Here is an 8231-nt window from a genome sequence, read left to right as displayed (position 1 = left end):
TACTACTACTACTGTCCTGTCTTCAAGAAAAAGTTGAAAAAAGACCAAAAAAGAACAATACAATACGACACAATAATATGACAAATAGTATTTCCTGTATGTCGCCTACATTTTGTGCCTGCTTTCCTGTTACCACAATGTTGCATTTTATTTCCCATAGCACCACACCACACTGACAGACAGCAAGTGGTGAGTAAATGCCTGATTCTCCTACCACCCTGTTGTATTACAAATGGACTCTTACCTCCAGAGAGTTGAACATGCAGACAGACTGGACATTTTTTTCCCTCCCCTTCCTCTATTCGGCCTTTGAATACAAATGATTCCTCATTGTGGGAGGAGATGTAGGTTGGGCCCCCGTGTCACGGCCCCTAAAGGGCCCCTGGGAGACTCAGGGGTCAGTGATTCATAGCAGGTGAAGGGGATGAGATCAACATAAGCAGGATCAGGGATACCTGAGTGGTTGGCAAGTCTCAGCAGAAATGCCTCAACTCCAGGAGGAGGAGGAGGAGGAGGAGGAGGAGGAGGAGGATAGGGACAGAATAGGGCTGAGTTCCATCACGAAGACAAGGATAGCCTACACAATAAAGAATGCAGTGTTAGCTCAACACTTAGAGTATACTCTGGGACCAAATACAATCTAGAAGATGTTAAAATTGACTGTTGAGTTCACAATGGAAATGTTCTGTGTAGAGATCTAATTGTGTGAGTGTTGCATTGGGTCCTCCGGCCCTGTGTGCATTCATGAATCTGTGTGTGCACCTGGAAACGATTTCTAGTAGGATGGGTGGGCCGTGCTTTCAAGATGGCCGACTAGATGGACATCACAATTGATGCTTTGGTATGGTAGCGAGTTCAACAGACTTTTATTATTTATCATTATATTATTTATATTACTATTATTATTTTGCGTTGCAATACAATTAATAATAATACCATTACTACTACTACTACTACTACTACTACTACTACTACTACTACTACTACTACTACTACTACTACTGATATTAATAATAATGATGATGATGATGATGAGGATGAAGTCCCTGTAGCTATGTGGATTTAGATACTTTACACAACACAACTTCATGTATGAGGCTGCACGAGACCACCCACATTAACTGCTATCATATTCGTCAATGGCCACTATTGTAAACTGTTAGTGTGTAAATGGAAAAATGAATCAATGAATAAATAAATAAATAAATAAATACATAAATAAATAAAATAAAATGAATACATAAATGAAATAATGAATACAAATCCTGTATTGGATGAAAGCGATATCAATCGCTTTAATTTTTCTAATTAGAGGAGTGCTTCTGTAGTCACCTGTAAAAAGCTTGTAGGAAAAGCATCAAACTCTTCGGAGCCCTTTGAAAAATATTGGCATGCTGTTATGCTACAGCCATCTGACTAGCAATCTGTTTACAAGGCACCAGCAACAAATGCATGCAAACACTCACGCGCACAAACACAGACACATACACACACACACACACACACACACACACACACACACACACACACACACACACACACACACACACACACACACACACACACACACACACACACACACACACACACACACACACACACACACACGCACACACGCACACACACACACACGCACATGCACAAAGACACACATGACAAAAAGACGCTGACATATTGTTTAATTGCTATATTCACGCACACAGACACAGACACAGACACACACGCACGCACACACGCACGCACACACGCACACACGCACACACGCACACATGCATATAGGCCTACACACAGACACAGACACACGCGCACACACACACACACACACACACACACACACACACACACACACACACACACACACACACACACACACACACACACACACACACACACACACACACACACACACACACTAACAGCAAAAATGACACTGGTAATTTTTTTATGTGTACTGTTACAACCAGACACGAAAACAAAGACTATCTCTCTCTCTCTCTCACTCTCTCTCTCTCTCTCTCTCTCTCTCTCTCTCTCTCTCTCTCTCTCTCTCTCTCTCTCTCTCTCTCTCTCTCTCTCTCTCTCTCTCTCCCTCTCTCTCTCTCTCACAGACACATACACATACACATACGCACAGACACATACAGACACACAAGAGGTGCACAGCAGCCCCTATCTCTGTGGCCTGTTTGTCCCTGACATGCTACACGTTGTCAAATCCACTAATTCTTTTATTATCAAGTTATGACGGTGTGGACTCATTAATTTGTCTAGAACGTCCTTGGCAATTACTGATAGCACTTGTGGAGGTAGTGATTTTTCATTTCTTTTTTTATTTTCTGAGAGAGAGGAGGGGGGGATGGAGACATGATTGACAGTAGAGGTGCTTCGGGGTGTTCCAGAGACTGACTGGCTTTTAATTAAATGGCACGGGAAATCATTGTGTGTGTGTGTGTGTGTGTGTGTGTGTGTGTGTGTGTGTGTGTGTGTGTGTGTGTGTGTGTGTGTGTGTGTGTGTGTGTGTGTGTGTGTGTGTGTGTGTGTGTGTGTGTGTGTGTGTGTGTCTGTCTCTGTGTCTGTGTGTCTGTGTGTGCAGAGAGAGGGGGGAGGTGGGGGAAAGAAAGAAAGAAAAGAAAGAAGGGAGATAAGCGAGAGAGAAAGAGGGTGGGGAGAGAGAGAGAGAGAGAGAGAGAGAGAGAGAGAGAGAGAGAGAGAGAGAGAGAGAGAGAGAGAGAGTGGTGGGGGGGGGGTGTGCATGTCTTCATATGCATGTCTCCCTGCCCTACCCCCTTGTTACGCTGTTCAGATCCGCACTGGGCTTTAACAAACAACCCCTTTAGATGCTTACAGTGGACCAGTGAGGCGAGAGCTCTCTCTCTCTCTCTCTCTCTCTCTCTCTCTCTCTCTCTCTCTCTCTCTCTCTCTCTCTCTCTCTCTCGCACACACACGCACACACGCACACACACACACACACACACACACACACACACACACACACACACACACACACACACACACACACACACACACACACACACACACACACACACACACACACACACACTTGCTTTGCATGACCGTGCAGCATTTAACCAATGTAACAAGCTGCACCAAGTGTTACAAAAATGTGTAACACTGTAAGATGTCAGTTTTTTCATCAGATTTAAATACCCTGATCTGACACTGACATCTACCTACATGGCAAGAGTGATAATGTAATGAGCTGGACAAATGAACAAACAGTGGACCACTATGGCGCTTAGAATACCTTTTTACCTTTTTCTAAGAATGTCTTAATTGTTGTTGTATGTTTAGATTTTTTGGCTGTGGAGTTGGTTTTAACAGACGATGCAGAAATTATGCTTGAGATTGAGCAGAGTACAGGAAAAAAACAAAGTACACTTCAAAAATGATATTACCGGCAGGCAGGTGTAGACATGGTTTCACAGTTTGACTTACACGTGGATGTGAAAATAGATGGGCGTACACACCACGCACACGCACACACGCACACACACACACACACACACACACACACACACACACACACACACACACACACACACACACACACACACACACACACACACACACACATACACAACCCCCCCCCCCACGCACACACACACACGCACACACACACACACACACACACACACACACACACACACACACACACACACACACACACACACACACACACACACACACACACACACACACACACACACACACACTAGTAACACTACTAACACTACTAACACATATCTTTCTCTATCCCTCTCCTCTCACACTGCAGTGAGATGTGATGGCCATGCAATATGAGTTCTCATAACACTTCATTCTGACTCATCCATCGGGTGCCAGTGCAAGTGTAACCTCAGTATTAGCATTTTAATTATCCCCCTCTGATTGGCACCACTTGATTATCAAAGTTTTTTTGTCCAACCATTTCAAGTTAATTGTGTCACCGCTGGCTTGTTGCCACAAGGGAATTGTGTGTGTGTTTGTCTGTGTGTCTCTCTCTGTGTGTGTGATCGCTGACAAGGATATGTATATGCTTATTGTTTGTAGAATATTATCGCAGCATGTGTGGTCCTGTAGCAAGTTCAATTAATTTTTCCCCCGCTCGTGCTGAATATCAGTTAATTCCTGACATAATCAAGGACTTCTTTTGTGAGCGTGGAGTTATACCCCTGGGAATAGTCTTCTGATGCCTCTGAAGAACAATATAGAAAACAATCAATTGTTCTGTTCTTGTTTTCTTTTGCAGTCATAAAGCAGTAATAACTATGTAATAACCCATCTAATCCATTAGATGTTTATTAAAAGGCAATATCAATACAAATTCAATGACTGAAACTCGTGAAAAAACCACACATGAAAAACCAATGGCATTCTTACTTGGGATGTATGCTACATTTCCAACTCAATATCAATTATTTCAAATGTATTTCTTCTCATTTTCGCTTTGTATCAATTATTCAGTGTTCCTCTTTCATTGCTTGGTCCATGTAAGAAAAGTCAATTTTGCATCGCGTGTATTGATATTGGACCTGCAGACTCCTGGAGGTGTATGTACATCTTCACAAATGTATATTTGTGATACCTATTTGTTTTGTATTGTGTTTTTGCTGAAGCACTGTTAAACTATTCATGTGATCAAACAAGGACATAGAATATGAGAATATGCGTGGGTGTGCTGCCTCACATCTTGTGCTTACAACGGGCACATCCACAGAAATTAGATAAGACCAAGATGCCTCTCCAAACCAGCCTGACATTTACAGAGATCTCATATATATTTCACAAGGATTCAACCAACAAGTGATGCTGATACTATACTGACTCTGCCAGTCATTGTTCTTTTTTATAGGTGTCAGATTTTTGTGGGCCAAAGATCTGAGAATAGGGAACATCAACTGGACCTCAAAATTCATCCAGACTGTATGGACTCTCTCAATTACAGTCATGCCATTTGTGTGAAATCTGTGTAAACCATTTGGTCTTTGACCAGAAACATTCTTGCAAACAGCATGCTGATGTTTATGTTAACATAATGGGTGTGAGCTAGCCTGTATGACCTTGCCATTCATATATTTCCACTCAGGAGATAATGTTGTTACAGAGCTGGCCAATGAGAGAAAGGGTTGAAGGAGAGGGGTGAATGATGACTCATTACACGTGGCCAAATCTTAGTGATTGGATGAAATCATGTGCACATCTCAAACCAACTAGTAATTGTTTCTAGGCCTACATTGGTAATCTGGCTTACTGAATTCATCAGCCGTCGACAAGATGAAGCGACAGAGAATCGCTGGAATGTGCAGCAAGAGTGATACTTGTTTTGTTTTTTTACTGTCCAATAATTTAGATGGAACTGCACAAAAAATGCCTGGGCATTTTTTTGCTCCAGTCGAGTCTTGATAATTTCTTGATTCTGCAGTTCCAGACTAGACTATGAATGGAAATAGCCTAGTAGGCTACAAGGGTGCGGCCAGGCTAGTTTTGCATACCATATCACAATGATGAAGATGCCTTTTTTCTTCCCATCCAACCCAGACATTTTGCAACCATGACTTCTTCAATGTGTTTAGCACATGAGATATGGTAGGTAATTGCTTGCTGCATTAAGATGGATTCTGCTGAACAACACAGGTCTAATTTATTTTTATTTTTGTGACAGACAATTATAAAGCAGTCAGCCAGAAAATTCAAATCCACATTAAAGGCACAACAATAATCTTTAGCCTCAGGCCACTCACTTCATCCCACAGAAAATGATTCACAAACGACAGACCTCTATTTACGTATCCCACTGGCTGGTTAAGTTTCAAAGCCCTGACTTTCCATTCCATCTGAGTAAACAGTAGAAGATGCCACCAGAATGGGATTTCACACAGGTCACAGTAGAGGAATATTCATGCCAATAATTGCTTCATTTTTTTGTCCACCAATTTTTGTGCGGTGTAAATTGTCCAAGGAGGTGTGTGCAGTGTTGTGATGGCATTGTGTTGGGGGCTGGCCTCAATTCAAAATAGCGGCAAAACATTGTTTTGATGAGTGGCCATAGAGACTTGTATTGTCTTGGTGATTGCTATCCTCCTCAAATGAGAAACCAGTTTTTGTAATGGGCAGAGGTATCCAAAAAAAAACCTACACACATATGTGCATTATTCCACCCCGCTCACCCCCCTTCACCGATGTGTAATTTTCTCATCACCATTGAAATTGCACTCACTTAGAAGAGAGTGAGCGGTTTTTTTTATCCTCTCCCCCAACATACAACCCACCCCACCCCCCACACGTACACACACCCCACCACTCCTTGGTGAGATATTTTAGTCTCATCAATAACACGAGGCTTGACACAGCAAGCGAGTGAGCAGCAATGCGGAGGACTGGAGAAGAGAGGACGCCATCAGCATTTTGATGAAGGGGCACACTGTGGACATGGCCATTCATTTGGATGCAGGTTTATTTCTCCAGTTCCTCCCGTGATCCCCCCATAACCATTCAGCCTCTGTAATGCAATGCCTATGTGCACAGCATGTCATTGGAACCATTCAAATACAGTACACACAGAGCCATTTCTGAATCTCTCTCTCTCTCTCTCTCTCTCTCTCTCTCTCTCTCTCTCTCTCTCTCTCTAGTACTCCCCCCCTCTCTCTCCACATCCATCCCTCTGGTTCTCCATCTATCCTGCTGTCTTCCCTTTCAGCTCAGCCATCACCACTGCCTTTATCAACAGTGACACATCAGTGATGGGTTTGTCTGTGGCTATGGCCAGTTTTCCCCTGGTGTCCGTTAGTTATTGTTTGGTTCTTGGACATAGGATAGAGGATGTCTTGGCTCTCCTCTCCTCATCCTCTCCCATCCCTTCTTGTCTCTTCTGGAGTGTTCTGAGGGTGTCTGGAGAGGAAAGTGGTGGTCGGTAGGCAGCTGAGACCCCATCTGGATATCATGCCCTGCCTGGACCCTGGCAGCACTCTACCCCTACTCTCTCCCAGAGGCTGGTAATGGCTCAAAGGAAAAATCATGTGCACGCTCGCACACACACAGGCACACACACACAGGCAGACACACACGCACATACACATGCACATGCGCGCACACACACAGGCACGCACGCACGAACCCACACCCACATCCACACCCACACACACACACACACACACACACACACACACACACACACACACACACACACACACACACGCACACGCACACACACACACCTGTACCTGCTGTCTGCTGCTAAAGCCAATGAAAGCTCAAAGGCTGTTGGTGCTATAATTCTGCGAATCTGGTGGAGTGGATTAATGTTCCAGTTCCACAGGAGTCTTGACACAGGAAATGTCTCCTCCGTCTCCAGAGTTTGAATATTGACAAAAATGTACATTACAATAATAAGAAGAGTCATATTTCCATCAATGTTCCCATGTTGTTGTTAGTGAGTTTGTAGCATGTTTAGTAGTTGGTGATTTTTTTTTTTTTTTGATTAGGCCTACTTGCATTATAAAACATGCTTGTCAGACAAAGCTGGAAGTGGGGTGTGTGGGGGGTGGGGGCGAGTGGTTGCAGGATCGAGGCCCCATTACAGTATTGCATAGGGGAGCCTTTCATATGACTTGGCCCAACAGACCTGTGTGGTCAGCAGACCTTCCTGTACATATCAGGCATTGCAAAGTATAGTGGCTGTGGCTTTTGGGAAATAAAATTGATGATGATAATGATAATGCTGCTGCTGGTACGTCTAATGATGATGATGATGATGATGATGATGATGATGATGACGACGGTGATGACGGTGATGACGGTGATGACGATGATGATGATGACGATGACGATGACGGCAAGTCTAATGATGATGATGATGGTGGTGATGATCATGTGGATGATGATGATGATTACTATCACAATGATGCGGAATCTTCTCCTTGGGTCAGAGTCAGGCTGTTCTTTGTGAAACCAAATTTGTTCAGCTAGCATAAGCACACTATTACATACTGAGGATCCAGGCTACACTATATGCACAAGCATGCTCTCTCTGCATAATACTAGTAGACAGTATGAAATGGAATGGGATAAATACCAGATAAAATACCAAACAATTTACCAGTAACACCGTTTCCGTCTGGATTTGAACAGGGGTAGAGAGTCAGTAATGCGGATGTCAGGAAAAAGTGTATTCAGTCAACCATTCAAACTCTATAACAACAAACCCTGTTTGG

Source organism: Engraulis encrasicolus, chromosome 8 (assembly GCF_034702125.1).
Source record: "Engraulis encrasicolus isolate BLACKSEA-1 chromosome 8, IST_EnEncr_1.0, whole genome shotgun sequence".
NCBI lineage: Eukaryota > Metazoa > Chordata > Actinopteri > Clupeiformes > Engraulidae > Engraulis > Engraulis encrasicolus.
The sequence above is the reverse complement of the archived record's forward strand: the minus strand, read 5'-3'. Positions refer to the sequence as shown.